Source organism: Nicotiana tomentosiformis, chromosome 9 (genome assembly GCF_000390325.3).
Source record: "Nicotiana tomentosiformis chromosome 9, ASM39032v3, whole genome shotgun sequence".
NCBI classification, from domain to species: Eukaryota; Viridiplantae; Streptophyta; class Magnoliopsida; order Solanales; family Solanaceae; genus Nicotiana; species Nicotiana tomentosiformis.
Genome location: NC_090820.1, coordinates 103,653,445 through 103,670,143, shown reverse-complemented (window position 1 = coordinate 103,670,143; position 16,699 = coordinate 103,653,445). Strand labels below are relative to the sequence as shown.

General features: G+C 39.9%; 1 long non-coding RNA gene across 1 annotated transcript; it reads right to left on the bottom strand.

Moving 5' to 3' along the window:
- Positions 1 to 1,011: 1,011 nt before the first annotated feature.
- LOC104115596 (uncharacterized) lies at positions 1,012 to 4,620 on the bottom strand. Its single transcript, XR_690646.2, has 2 exons — positions 3,333 to 4,620; positions 1,012 to 2,029 (listed from the first exon to the last, which is right to left on the bottom strand). It is a non-coding gene; the product is annotated as an uncharacterized lncRNA (long non-coding RNA).
- Positions 4,621 to 16,699: the final 12,079 nt, after the last annotated feature.

The following is a 16,699-nucleotide window of genomic DNA, read 5'->3' as shown; positions in this document are numbered from 1 at the left end:
ATAAGAAAAGTTTGAAAATTATTTCCATAAGAAAAATATTCTTTCCTGGGCCTTTTGCTCCTTCTTAGTTCCTCGTTAGAGATACTTTCATTATTTGTTTCAATAGGTGTATGAAAAATTTTATCAGACAATGGATAAATATATTCAAAGAACTCAACATTCTTTGTCTCAATTATAGTATTGCTATTAAGCACATCACTTTTTAAAACAAGAAATGTATGCAGCACTATGTTCAGCATATCCAATAAGCATGTAATTAGCAGTTTTAGAACCCATTTTTCTCTTTTTAGGTTCAGGCAAAAGGACTTTAGCAAGGAACCCCCACACTTTTAAATATTTTAAGTTAGGTTTAAAACCCTTTCAAAATTCATAAGGAGTTTTGCAAGTTCTTCTATGTGGTATTCTATTTTGTAAGTGACAAGCAGATAATATAGTTTCACCCCACAAATTATCAGGAGCATTAGAACTAACTAACATAGAGTTCATCATCTCTTTCAATGTTCTATTTTCCCTTCCAGCTACTCCATTTGACTCGGGTGAATAAGGCGGAGTTACTTCATGAATAATTCCATTCTTTTCACAAAAAATATTTAAAGATAAATATTATCCACCTCTATCAGATCTAATACTCTTGATTTTTCTACTAAGTTGATTTTCAACCTCAGTTTTATAAAAAATAAAAGCATTAAAGGCATCATCTTTATTTCTAAGCAAATACAACATAATAAATCTAGAAAAATTATCAATAAAAGTCACATAATATCTTTTACCACCTCTAGTCATAGTCTGCTTTAGATTGCCTAAATAAGTGTGAATCAAAGATAATAATTCAGTTTCTCTATTTACAAAAAAACAAGCCTTTTTAGTACTTTTAGCTGCAACACATATTCCACACTTGTCAATATTGTTTGAGTCTAAACCAGATATTAAACCTAATGACTGTATTTTCTTATATATACGATATTAACATGTCCTAATCTTGCATACCATAAAGAAATAGACTCAACTATATAAGCAGAAGCAAATGCATTTTTATTGATAACATCAGAAACATTAAGTACAAAGAGTCCGTGGTTACAATAGCCTTTTCCCACAAACACCTTATTTTTGGTCATTATAATCTTATCAGATTCAAATGACACTTTCATTCTGGATCTTTCCAATAAAGATACAGAGATCAAGTTTGCCCTCATAGTAAGAACATGCAGTACATCAACAAGGGTTAAAGTTTTTCCCAAAGTGAGTTTCAGGAGAGCTTTACCCGCACCCAAGATTTTGGTAGTACTTGAGTCTCCAAGGTAGACCTTTTTTCTATCATCCTCTACAGGAGTATAAGAAGAAAATACTTCTTGATTTGCACAAATGTGCCGAGTAGCCCAGAATCTACCGCCCATTCTTTTGCATATGCTACAATGTTTACTTGTGAAATGACAGCTGCAATAATATTACCTCCTTAAGCTAAGTTAGCCTTAGGAGTATTAGTTTTCTTTTGTCATTTCCTACTATGTACCTGCATTGTGAGGCATGATGGCCAGGTTTTTCACAAACAAAATAAGAGCCTTTTTTTTTCTTTTAAGGTTAGGATTTTTGGGCTTGTAACCTTGAGACTTATTCTCATACCTTTTGCAGTTGTTGCTGCTACTTTGCACAAAGTTTGCTTTAAGTGATGTCATCCTAGATTTGTCAGATTCTTTTCTGTTGGAATTTTCAATTAGGATGTGGGTCACAATTTCTTCAACTGTAAAATTTTTCTGTTTGTGCTTTAAGTTGTTCTTGTAGTCACTCTATGAGTCAGACAACTTCTCAATTAGCACTCCAGACACCACCAACAAACTTTTCTGGTAAAGATATCCCTTCAGTCTTCAAGTCTTCTAGTAATTTTTGATATTCGTTGATTTGCACGTTCATCTCTTTATCATCTCTCATCTGCCACTGATAAAAATTTTCTACTACAAAATTTTGTTTTGTAGCATTTTCAGCAGTGAATTTTTTAATTAAGGCTTCCGAGATAGCTTTTGCTTCCTTATAACTGCAATACACGTCAAACAGTTCATTAGAAATAGTTTGTAATATAGTATGATGACATATCTTGTTGGCATGTTGCCATGATTCTACTATTTTATTATCAGTATTTGCACTAGGTTGTGGATGCAATAATGCATGTGCAACACCATGGACATCAAGCAATGAAAAAAATACGTTCTTGCCAACGCTTGAAATTTTCATTGGAAAAAATTTTAATATTTGACACATCTGAAAATGGCCTGGCATATGATAGTGCAACTAGAAATGGAGCAGCGGAGGTAGCGCCAATATTAGTAGTATCAGTAGTATTTTTAGCATCAATGTTGTTTGCCATAGTTTCTTAGATTGTAGGAAAATAACACGGAAAAAATAATAATAACACTGCTATAATATTATTTGTAAGCAGATACACGAATTAGCTTGAGTCGTGCTGGGCACTGTCCTAAGAAACTATTTCAGCAGTGTAAAATATTTTTTCAGGATTAAACAAGCTTACCTCTATTTTATTTAGAGGATACAGGAATAAACAAAATATTAAATTACAAACCCAACTAATTGGAAGAGAAAAAGCGATTAATATCTTATGCCAATTAAAATATATAGAAGAAGATATTAGAAGGAGAAGAATATGTAAGAGGAAAAGAAGATAGAAGTATTTATTTTGTCTTGCAAGTTGCCAATGATGAAAAGAAGAGATTGACAGTGGCTATTTATAGCCTCATTTGCATGAAGCTTTATTACAAAACGTGGTTGATGGAATTTGCCACTTTACCAAGGCATTTTGCCATCTTTCTAATGGCTTCTAGAATGAATGCCACATGATTTTGATTATGATATTTATCAACAAAGGCTTTAAAATATTTTCACAATTGAAACAGTTTCATCTACAATTAATCTCAAATCCAATTATCATTGTTTTAAGTCTAAACATGACCCATTAATATGACACTAGACCCTTTAATTCTAAACAAATCTTATTCAACTAATCTATTTAGCAATTAACTTTATACCTACAGAAGAAATCTAAAGCTATGACAAAGAGGAACAACTGTAATGAAGAAACCAGCGTAGCAAATCCTCACGTGAACTCCCATTTTCACATAAAAATACCAAGAACAATATTCAGCAATTTGAACAAGAATCTCATAACATCATTCGCAAATATTAACTCAAACATCATTCACATGATAATAAAGATAGAATTATAACATAATCACAGTAATATTTGATCTGGCTAAAATAAATATTGAGAACATTAAAATAATATATTTATGCCATAACATAAATAGTAGAGCAAGAGATTTGACCTTTATTGCTAAAATTTCCAGCAGGTACAATGAAAAAGAAGCTCACAAACAGTAATCCTCAAGCGAAGCTAGGAACTAGAAACTCGAATTGGAATCGGCAACCCCGGACGGACTCAGATCGACTGAGTTTGGACTGTAGTTTCGTGCTGATTTTCACGCTGATTTTGGAGGTTTGAGTGGCGATGACAAGGTTGTTTAGTGGTGAGCTTAGAGGTTGGTCTCAAGTTGAAAACATGGTTGTTTTAGGTGCTGATTTCGCGGCTGGAACAATGATGTTTTATAGCTATTAAGAGTGTAGGAAGAGGGTGATAGGATAAGGGAATAGTGAAAAGTGGAATGAGATGTGATATGTGAATAGTATAGTTGGTGGGTGATGGGACACAGAAATAGTATAGGGGAGTGAGATATGACACGTAAATAGTATAGTAGGTGGGTGATGGGACACGAAAATATTGTAGGGGAGTGAGATGTGACACATGAATAGTATAGTAGGTGGGTAATGAGACAAGAAAATAATGTAGGTAAGGTAGGAAGTAATTTTATTAGATTTGGTCAGTGATTAAAATAAATTCTTCCGCCCTCTATGTAATAGGCTTTGCTAAAAATATTACATATTCTCTAATAAAGCCTACCAATAAAAATAATATAAAAGTTAAAATATCAAGATTAAACCTAGAAAATATTAATACAAAAAAGTGATGAAGATTCAAATATAGTAAAAAATTAGGTGATCACATATGCGATCTACTAATATAAGAAATTTTGATAAAATTTTAAATTAAAAAAAGATTGACCTGAACTTTAGTTAAACGTTGCAATTTAAAACTTCTTTTTGCTAGTGTTAATAGTATTAGCAATATTAACAATTATTGTATTTCTTCACCTAGCAAGTCTTACTTTCTTTTTCCCAGGCTTTTGGATGGTGATGCCTCCTGTAAGAATGATATTTCAGCAATCAAGGGCAACTTTGTTGCGCATGTCATAGACAAGATTGGTGGTTGGTTTGTGGTACCCTGGCATTACATACCTACTTCACTCGATCGAAAGAAAGCGTTCCCACAGATATTGAAAGTGACCTCATCAACTCTAAGAACAACCCACATGGTTATCTGAATCAGCGACAATCGAGGAGAGCAGAACGTTAAAAATAAGAGTGATGGAGATGTTTGAGGCATGGTCTAACGTAAGGGAGCCTCCTAGCTCTATTCCCGATTTTTCTGAAATTGACATGAGACAATCCCCGAAGAGTATGATGTGCCCGACCTTGCTTCTCTGGATCCCCACCCACCTTCTGTAGAGGCGGGTCAATATCAATATCTATACCAGAGATTGCTTTTAGCTTTATCTTACTCCCCGAGCAGCGGGCGCCACACAAGTTTCAGTATTGGACCCATTCTTCGCATTTTGGTACTATGACTCAATAAAATTAGTGGCCTAAAGCTAAATTTTAATAAGAAGCCTTATACTTTTTATATTAATATATGTATACACACACATATGAAAAACAAATAGTGTTATCATTTTTTTTCCTACTTGTTGTTTATAGTATAATATTCTTAAATAACATGAAGTCTTCGCTTCACATAGTAATATTATTATTTATATTTATAAGGAGTAATTTTAATAAATAAGATGTTATGCATTTATTTATAATATATTTTCTTTGATATTGTTGTAAAAAATTTATATTTACTAATATGAATATTTAAGTAGTTTAATTCGATGTTCTAAAATATTTTTATTGTTAAAGAGTAGATAATCTTTTTGTTAAAATTTGTGTACTTTTGTATTTTTTTCTGCAAATTTTAATATCGTTTAAACTAAAATAAAATCATAAAATCCACTGTTAAAAATTTTTGGGGCCTCAAAATCTCAAGGGCCTAAATCGAGGCTTTACTAGCCTCCCCTCCTTGAGCCATCCGTCCAACCCTAACATTCTCAATCAAATTTTATAGAATCTCAATTAAAATAAGATAACAATGATAAGAACATTAAAGAAAATAAGTGTTTCATTTAGAATACCAATTGTGAATGAAGCCAGTTGAACAACATATTTGTGAGGCAGTGGTCTCAATGAAACTGGTGGCCTAAAATTAAAATATATTAAAAGAACCTTAAACTTCTTTAAAAAAAGTTCATATAATAATGAGACACAAAAACCTACATGGCTTTGATCGGGTGGAGAGTGCACTCATAATGTGTAGGTCAAACGCACATCATGTATTGAACTCTCCCATGTACAAAAATATGGTACTACGTGAAAATGATAAAGGGGTGAGCCCATTATTCATCGAGTTTTGAACATCGGGATACTTGCCTAAAAAATTTCTTAGTTAAAAAAAATGAGACACAAAACAATGGGCTTTCTGATGTATTGATCAATCAAATGTGATAAAAAGGAATAGCTAATTTAGAAAATCTGATTGCCTCTCTAACAACCCGATCGGTCGTTTTGAGCATTTACACTTCGCTCGGTTGTTTGAGGCATGAGTAGCTCCGTATGATGTAATATGGCTTATGTGAATCGTCGATTTTGGTTTTCAGGTTATTCAGAATTGATTAGAAAGAATGATTCCAAGCTAGAAGCTTTAAATTTGAAAGAGTCGACCAAGTTTGACTTTTTATGAATTTAAACCCGGAACGGAGTTTTGATTGTTCCATTAGCTCCCTTGTCTGATTTCGGGTCCGGATTGTGATTTGGAGATCCATAGTTGAATTTGGCTCGAAATTGCGAAAGTTAAAATTTTGAAAAGTTTGATCGGGAGCGGACTTTTTGTTATCGGGGTCGGATTCCTATTTTCTAAAGTTGAAACAAGTCCGTAATATCGAATGTGACTTGTATGCAAAATTTGAGTTTAATCGGACGTGATTTGATAGGTTTCGGTATCGGGTTGTGAAAGTTTAAAGTTTCAAGGTTCATTGATTTTGAGTTGAGATGTGATTTATTGTGTTGATGTTGTTATGCGTGTTTTGATGCCTTAAGTAGGTCCGTATTGTATTATGAAACTTGTTGGCATGTTCGGACGGGGTCCCGAGTGGCTCTGATGAGTTTTGGACGAGGTTCAGATCATTTTCAATTCATGTTGCTATTGCTGGTTCTGGCGTGACTGCACCTGCAGCTGCTTTGCGCAGGTGCGATGGCCGCATAAGCGACAAAGACGTCACAGAGGCGAGGTGAGTGCTGGGTGAGGAAGACCGCAGAAGCGGAGATTTGGGCGCATATGCGGATGCGCAGGTGCGAAGTGATGAAGCGCAGGAGCGAGGTATTCCGTAGGTCGGATGGTGGCTCGCACCTACGATGGCGCAGAAGCGAATATTTTGTCCGCAGGTGCGAGGGTCGAGTTCTGAGCTGATTCCGCAGAAGCGGAGGTTATGTCGCAGAAACGGCTAATGTGTCGCAAGTGCGAAAGTGCTGGACAGAATGATAAATACAAGGGTTCGCGATTTTGGCTTCATTTTAACATTTCCAAGCTCGGATTGAGGCGATTTTTCTAGCAAATGTCACCATATGCACTGGGGTAACTGTTCTCTACTCGGTTTTGGTTATATTTCATGAATCTACCTTCGTTTTTGGTAATTGGATTGTGAATTTTAAGGAGGAAATTGAGGGTTTTGGCCTAAAGTTTCATAATATGAATTTTTGAGTTTTGAATATCGAATTGGACTCTTAATTGAATGGGTTGTTGAATTTTGTCAATTTTGTCGAGTTCCGAGGTGCGGGATCGGGTTGGGCTTTTGGCCGATTTTGGGCTTTTTGATTCAAGATTTGATTTTTTTCGATCGGTATTGGTTCCTTTAGCATTGTTTGATGTATTTGAGTTATTTTTTGTTAGTTTTGAGCCGTTCGGAGGTCGGAACGCGCGAGATGGCATTTTGGAGCAACGCTTGGCTTGCTCGTTGTTGGAATTGGCTTGTTCGAGGTAAGTAACTCTTTTAATCTTAGAGTTGAGGGTATGAAACCCCGAAATACGTGTTATGTGATTAGTGTTGAGGTGACGCACATACTAGGTGACGGGCGTGTGGGCGTTCACCATGTGAATTGAGATTCTGTTGTTCCCACGACACTGTATAGTGGTCCTACTTTGTTGATATCCATGTTCTCACCATGTGATAAAGTAGTTAAGCTGTCAATCATGATAAATATCATGTTTAGGCATTATGCCGATACTGGTTGGGCCAATAATGGTCGTTTCTTACTGTCATCTCACTGATTTCATTGATATTTCATACTCAGTCATATCCATGCATTCATACCATATCTCAGTCTCAGATATTATTTATTGATACATCATATCATTATTGTCGGGCTAGTTTCATGACATTGTGATCCCGTGAGTGAGACTGGAGAGATTGATGACTGAGTGAGGCCGAGGGCCTAAGTGAGACTAACATTTTGGGATCAGGCTGCACGCCGCAGCATATTATATTGATTATATTTTATATGGATCGGGTTGCACGCCGCAACGAGCCCGAGGGCTGTATGTATAGGGACCGGGTTGCACGCTGCAACGAGCCTTATGGCTATTTATATGTTATGGGATCGGGTTGCACGCCGCATCGATATAACGCTTGGGCTGAAGGAGCCCCTCCGGAGTCTGCACACCTCTAGTGAGTGCAGTCGACTATATATATGTGGATCGGGTTGCATGCCGCAACGGGCCTTATGGTTATATATGGATCGGGCTGCACGCTGCAGCAGGTATTGTACAACACTGAGTGATTGAGTGTGCTGAGCATTGAGCATAGTGAGAGAGAATGCGAGACAGTGAGATTGAGAACTCTGAGAGTGTGAGTACATGAGCTCATCATTAAGATGCATTGCATTTGACATGCGTACTTGAGATACATGTATAGAGATGCATTTCTTTCTTCTACCCGGTGCTGGTGACATTTATGATTCTACATGTATCTTGACATGTAGGCATCAAGACGTACTTTTATCATGATATATGAAAATGAAATATCTTACTTATTATTGAAAGGAGTTTTGGGAAAAATCACAGTTTTGAAACTTACTCGTATTTTGGCATTTTCGGTAAAAGATTTGGATTTTCGCTGAGATACTTGAAAAAAAATGCTTATTTTTCTGGAACTATGAACGAACTGAGCATTTTATTTATGAGATACCTCTTTTATTACTTGTACTATGCTGTTATGAACTGTTGTGGAATATTGGTGTTGGACCCGACCCTTTTTTTGTTAGCTCGTCACTACTTTCAACCTAAGGTTAGGTTTGTTACTTATTGAGTACATGAGGTCGGTTCTACTCATACTACACTTCTGCACCTTGCATGTAGATGTTGGTTGCTGATGTTGCTGTGTTCGATGGGAGCTGGATTGAAGATGTACCTGCATCTCGGTTGTAGATTCCCCTTGTTCGTGGTAGCTTTAGGTCTATGAAACTCTGTTTATGTACTTTTAAAATAAATGATGTATTTATTTTATTCCAGCTTTGTAAATTCTATTCTTAGAAGCTCATGATTTGTACTACCAGTCTTTAGGGAATGCATAAGATTCAGATAATTTCTTTTGATTAATTGTCCTGTTAAATATTATTGAAATTGGATAGTTATTAGTTGGCTTACCTAGCGGGTTGGGTTTGGTGCCATCACGACTAGTGAAATTTGGGACGTGACAAGTTGGTATCAGAGCTCTAGGTTCATAGGTTCTACAAGTCATGAGCAAGTGTCTAGTAGAATCTTGCGGATCGATATGATGATGTCCATACCTATCTTCGAGAGGCTATAGGACATTTAGGATATATTCCCATCTTTCTTTCCTTATCGTGCGTCATTGATTCAGCTTGAAGCGTAACTCTTTGAATTCCTTCCACGCATTCATATGTGCACATGAGCGCTCGGTACCAGCTGTGCATCGCCGGCATGTGATTCTATGTACACGGTTCAAGATGTGTATTATGTATTTTGGTCTGGGCTAGTCTGGAGGACTTGAGGCCGGGTTTTGACGGTGGCTTGAGCACGAAGATTTCAGTTGTGTGAGCATGTGTTTTTGGGACTTATATGTCTAGTGGTGTCCCTGTTAGAGGAATTTGTGATTGGATGACTATGTGGTGAGTATGATGAGATTGTGATATATGTTCAGATTATTCGAATGTGACGAGAAGAGTTTACTTGAGATGTAGCAAGGACTATGGGGTGTTTGATTTCTGTCTTGATTTGGTGTATGGTCTCGAGTTTTGGGTGTGTTAAGGGATCTCTCATGTTGTTTAGTTATGGAGTGAAGTAGATTCTCATGTCTTGTTGATGAGTTCAGAATCAAGAAGATTAAGTGATTGCGTAGTAGTCGTGACTGTGGAAGGGTATAGAGATATGTTAGTTTGAGGCAGAGCAGGCGGGTTATCTCTTGCAAGGTGTCCTGAGGTTGTGTGGTCCTTATGATGTTTTGTAGAGAGTTCTCTTTTACCAGTGAATGATATATGTTGCAATTTGAGTTTGGATCGCTTATGGAAGTTGGCTTGACTATTACAAGGGTGAATGCGAGATTTGCAAACGATTTGAGGTATTATATGATTTGTGTTACATGGGCTTGCGAAGAATTTAGTTGAATTTCAGTGCGGGATTCTGGCAGTATTAGAGTATGGGTATCGTGATGTTATCGACTATTTTGTTCTATGGCTTTGAGCCAAGTGGGGGAGTCTGCTATCGACAAGTTGTTTGCACGGTTATGTGTCGTATTGGTTTTGGTTCGGGGTATACTGGTGAATCAGTTATGAATTGTAGAGGTCGAGATCGAGGATAACTCGGGTAAAGGAATTTCTGGATACAGGTTGTATTACGCTCTATGAGTATATGGGAATCATAAAATAATTGAGTGATTATTCGTGAAGGATGTAGGGTACATGGAGTAGGAATTTGCTCGATTGCTTAGGAGTGTGGACTACTCCCTTGGGTGTTAGTGTACTAATGGGGCACATGTCGTTTCGTCCGTTCAATTGAGATTTGAGTAGAGTGGATGACTCTCGAGAATGGTTCTAATGGATTCAAGAATTATATGTAGAAATTGAGAATTTTGGATTGATATATGGCTAGGATCTCATATTTGCATGGGATGGTGTCGAGACTTGTGGCATTTTTATATCGTTGTGGATTATGCATTTCAGTATCAAGAAGGTGAAGGAAATATTTTTAGGTTCGCATAAGGTCTCTTTAGAGTGGGTATCTCGGTTGTGGTGCTTTGGGGTGCTTAAGAGGGAAGTCAGCAGCTTATGGGCCTTAGGGCGTGGTGGTTTTATACTAGGGCCTCTTGTGTGGTGAATTTTGGTTAAGGATCGTGGTGCTCCAACAAGGAGAAATATCAACTTGAAGGCAATTTAGAAAGGACTTGGAGAAATAGGACAGCGTAGTAGTAGGTTGGGTTAGCACAGTAATGAGTATGATTGGTTTTTTGGGTACTTATGACGTGGCTAGTCTCTACAGGTGTTTCGTGGCAATGCTCTTGGGTTTTGGAAACCTGTGTGGTTGGGTTGAGTTAGAGAGATTTGGTTCAGATAGCTTGGCTATGTGTAAATGGGTTTCGAAAATTTCTCAATGGTTTTTACCAAGGTTCGAGAGGTATATTTCCTGCTGGTGTGAGGAGCATGTGGTGTAGTGTCATGACCCAAAACTAACCCCTGTCGTGATCGCGCCTATCATGGAACTAGGCAAGCCGACTCATTTCCAAAACAACCGATATTTTATTTTAAAGATAATTTCAAGGTTATTTGACATAAAACCTCCATTAAAAGAGTTCAAATCAAAGAAAAACAGAAGTGCGAAAAAGAAAAGCCCGACATCGGGGTGTCACTAGTCATGAGCATCTACTACAATCTGTCTAACAATATCAAGGCTAACTCAGCCCGAAAAATAGCTAAATACAACTAGAGGAAGATAAGAAGGAGAAGAGCAGGGTCTGCGATCACCAAACAACTACCTTGCTATCTCCAAGAAAATTTGCAACCAGAACACTCACTAACCGCTACTTTGTCCAGCTACACCTGGATCTGCACAGGAGGTGCAGGGAGTAATGTGAGTACGCCAACTCAGTAAGTAACAACAATAAATAAAGACTGAGCAGTAGTGATGAGCAATAAAGCATATAACGTTCATATCAGGAAATCTAAGTAAAATACCACATGCTCTTAAAAATCAGGATTTGAATCAAACATCTCGTTTAAACCCAGTTCCAGTAAAAACCATTTTTATAGACATTTTTCCAACAGTTTTTCAAACAAAAGTTCAATACAAAGGTGAGCAAAATTGATGAAATCATAAACAGCCCCTCGGGAAAACCTCACAGTCACTCGTGCCACTCGGGCATACCTCACAATCACTCTTGCCACTCGGGCATACCTCACAATCACTCTTTCCACTCGGGCATACCTCACAATCACTCTTGCCTCCCACTCACTCAGCACTCGGCACTCGCACTCAGTAGGTACCTGCGCTCAGTAGGGGTGTGTACAGACTCCGGAGGGGCTCCTTCAGCCCAAGCGCTATAATCTGCACGGATAACTCACATGCGATAATAATAAAGTATGCTGTAGGCGGGCTCCTACAGCAGCCCCGATCCACACTCATCCTCACCAATCAGGCCCTCGACCTCATTCAGTCATAAGTATGCTGCAGGCGGGCAGCCCCGATCCACACTCATCCTCACAAATCAGGCCCTCGGCCTCACTCAGTCATAAACCTCTCAAGCCACTCGGGTATTTCAGTAAAATAGGGCATTCGGCCGAAAACATTTTTATGCATCAAAATAGAGTCATAAAATAGAGTTATGCGGTAAACAAGTATAAACATGACTGAGTATAGATTTTCAATCGAAAACAATGAGAGGATGGTAAGAAACAGCCCCTAAGGGTCCAAACAGCATTGGCGTAAGGCCCAAACATGGCATTCAACCCAATTTACAGAAATTCTATCTAAAACATATAAGTATCATATGGTTTCAACAAAGTATGCAACTTTACAATTGCTACGGGATGGACCAAGTCACAAATCCCCAACAGTACACGCCCACACGCCCATCACCTAGCATGTGTGTCACTAATAATAGTAGAATGATACAAAATCCGGGGTTTCATTCCCTCAGGACTAGATTTACAATCGTTACTTACCTCAAACCGGTCAAATCTCTAACCCGCAATGATCTTGCCTCTGGACTCGGCTTCCAAATGCTCTAAATCTATTCACAATCAGTACAATACCATCAATACGCGCTAATGGAATGAATTCCACAAGAAAAACTACAAAAATTAGACCAAAACCCGAAATTGGCTCAAACACGGCCCCGGGCCCACGTATCGAAATCCGAAAAAATTTACAAAACTAGAAAGCTCATTCACTCACGAGTCTAACCATACCAAATTCATCAAAATCCGACATCGTTTGGTCGTTCAAATCCTTAAATCACTCTACAAAAATTCCAAGCCCTAACCCCTCATTTCCACAAATTACAATGATTAAAACAATGGGAAATCACCATATATACAAGTATTAGGGCTCAAGTAACTTACCTCAACGAAACCCCCTTGATTCCCTCTTTAAACCTCTCCCAAAAGCTCCAAAAACCGAGTTGAAATTGTGAAGAATGACCAAAATTCGCGAAAGGGTTCTATTTATGGTTTCTGTCCAGGTTTTTCGCACCTGCGGCCATTTTCTCGCACCCGCGCGACCGCACCTGCGGTCCAAGAAGACGCACCTGCGCAACTCACTTAATCACCCAGATTCCGCACCTGCGGGCCCCTTCCTCACACCTGCGGACTCGCATCTGCGAAACCAGTCCAAACTTCTCATCTCCGCTCAAAGCCTCGCACCTGCGGGCTCGCAGATGCGGCTAATTCTTCGCACCTGCGTTCCCAGCCTTGGCCCAGCATCTCCCGCACCTGTGCACTCCCCACGCGCACCAGCGGCCTCGCACCTGCACCCCTTTCTTCCGCAGGTGCAGAAATAGCAGAAGCAGCAGCTCCAGCTGCAATTCCAATTTCAACAAATCCGTTAACCACCCGAAATCACCCCGAGGCCCTCGGGACCTCAACCAAAAATACCAACAAGTCATATATCAACATACCAACATAGTAGAACCTTCGAATCACTCAAAACAACATCAAATCATCAAATTACCGTCGGATTCAAGCCTAAGAACTTTTAAATTTCTAAATTCGGCAACCGATGCCAAAACCAACCAAACCACGTCTGAATGACCTCAAATTTTGCACACACGTCAAAAATGACACTACGAACCTACTCCAACTTCCGGAATTCCATTCCGCCCCCGATATGAAATTTTTCACTGCCGATTGAAATCATTAAATTTCCAATTTCGCCAATTCAAGCCTAATTCTACCACAGACCTCCAAATCACATTCCGAACGCACTCCTAAGTCAAAAATCACCTAATGGAGCTAACGGAACCATCAAAATTCAAATCCGAGATCATTTACACATAGGTCAACATCCGGTTGACTTTTCCAACTTAAGTTTCTACTTAAGAGACTAAGTGTCTCAATTAACTCCGAGTTCCCTACGGACCCGAACCAACTAACCCGATATAACATAATATAGCTGAATAACACAAAAGGAAGTAGAAATGGGGAAAACAGGGCTATAACTCTCAAAACGACCGGCCGGGTCGTTACATCCTCTCCATTTTAAACATTCGTTCGTCCTCGAACGGGTCTAGAAACATACCTGGAGTCTCGAATAGGCGTGGATATCTACTCCGCATCTTCCACTCGGTCTCCCAGGTGGCCTCCTCCACAGGCTGACCTCTCCATTGCACCTTCACTGAAGTTATATCCTTTGACCTCAACCTTCGAACCTGCCGATCCAAAATAGCCACCGGCTCCACATCATAAGTCATATCACCCTCCAAGTGAACCGTGATGAAATCCAAAACATGGGACGAATCTCCAATATACATGGAAACATGAAACACTGGATGCACACTCGACAAGCTGGGTGTCAAGGCAAGCTTATAAGCCACCTCTCCTATCCTTTGAAGCACCTCAAAAGGCCCAATGAACCGGGGGCTCAACTTGCCCCTCTTCCCAAACCTCATAACACCCTTCACGGGTGATACCTTCAGCAAAACCTTCTCCCCAACCATAAAAGACGCATCATAGACCTTCCTATCCGTGTAGCTCTTCTGCCTGGATTGCGCCATGCGAAGATGCTCCTGAATTAATTTCACCTTATCTAATGCGTCCTAGACCAAGTCTGTACCTAAGAGCTTAGCCTCACCCGGCTCAAACCATCCAACCGGAGATCTACACCTCCTCCCATACAAAGCCTCGTACGGAGCCATCTGAATACTCGACTGATAACTGTTGTTATATGCAAACTCCGCGAGTGGAAGAAACTGGTCCCATAAACCCCCAAAGTCAATGACACAAGCATGCAACATGTCCTCCAATATCTGAATAGTGCACTCGGACTGCCCGTCCGTCTGAGGGTGAAAAGCTGTGCTTAACTCAACCTGAGTACCCAACTCTCGCTGCACAACCCTCCAAAACTTGCAATGTGAACTGAGTACCCCTATCTGAAATGATGGAAACTGGACACCATGCAGGCAAACGATCTCTCGGATGTAAATCTCAGCCAACCGCTCTGAAGAGTAAGTAGTACCAACTGGAATGAAGTGCGCGGACTTGGTCAGCCGATCCGCAATAACCCAAATAGCGTCGAACTTCCTCGAAGTCCATGGAAGCCCAACTACAAAGTCCATAGTGATCCGCTCCCACTTCCACTCTGGGATCTCTAACCTCTGAAGCAAGCCACCCGATCTCTGATGCTCATACTTAACCTGCTGACAGTTTAGACACTGAGACAAACCCAACTATATCCTTTTTCATCCGCCTCCACCAATAGTGCTGCCTCAAATCCTGGTACATATTCGCGGCACCCGGATGGGTGGAATACCGCGAGCTGTGGGCCTCCTCAAGAATCACTCTCGAAGCCCATCTACATTAGGCACACATATCCGGCCCTGCATCCTCAACACGCCGTCATCACCAATAGTCACATCCCTAGCATCACCTCTCCGAACCCTGTCCTGAAGATCAAGAAAGTGGGGGTCATCATACTGACGCTCCCTGATACGGTCATAAAGAGAAGACCTGGAGACCACACAAGCCAATACCCGTCTAGGCTCCGAAATATCTAATCTGACAAGCTGGCCTGCTAAGGTCTGAGCATCCAATGCCAAAGGTCTCTCTGCTGCTGGAAGATATGCTAAACTCCCTAAACTCTCTTCCCGGCGACTCAAAGCATAGACCACCACATTGGCCTTTCCCAGATGGTACAAAATAATGATATCATAGTCCTTAAGATGCTCCAACCATCTCCGCTGACGCAAATTAAGATCCTTCTGCTTTAACAGCAACTGCAAACTCCGGTGATCATTATAGATCTCACAATGAACCCCATACAAATAATGACGCCAAATCTTCAAGGCGTGAACAATGGCTGCTAACTCAAGATCATGGATAGGATAGTTCTTCTCATGTGTCTTCAACAGGCGCGAGTCATAGGCAATCACCCTACCCTCCTACATCAAAATACAACCAATGCCTATCCTCGAGGCATCACAATACACGGTGTAAGAACCTGAAGCTAATGGCAAAACTAACACTGGAGCTGTGGTCAAAGCAGTCTTGAGCTTCTAAAAGCTCTCCTCACATTCATCCGACCACCTGAATGGAGCACCCTTTTGGGTCAATTTGGTCATGGGCGATGCAATAGATGAAAATCCCTCCACAAAACGATGGTAATAACCCGCCAAACCAAGAAAGCTCCTAATCTCCGTGGCTGAGGACGGTCTAGGCCAACTTTGCACCGCCTCTATCTTCTTCGGATCCACCTGAATACCCTCGCTGGACACCACGTGCCCCAAGAATGCTACTTAACTGAGCCAAAACTCACATTTGGAGAATTTTGCATAAAGCTTGTCCTCCCTCAATCTCTGTAATGCAATCTTCAAATGCTGAGCGTGCTCCTCCTGGCTACGAGAGTACACCAGGATGTCATCAATGAATACAACGATGAATGAGTCCAAATAGGGCTGGAATACACTGTTCAACAAATGCATGAACGCTGCTGGGGCATTGGTCAGCCCAAAAGACATCACCAAGAACTCATAATGGACATATCGGGTTCTAAAAGCTATTTTGAGAATATCTGAATCTCGAATCTTCAGTTGGTGATAACCGGACCTCAAATCAATCTTTGAGAATACCCTCGCTCCCTGAAGCTGGTCGAATAAATCATCAATGCGAGGCAAAGGATACTTGTTCTTGACTGTGACCTTGTTCAACTGCCTGTAATCAATACACATTCTCATGGAATCATCCTTCTTCTTCACAAATAGAA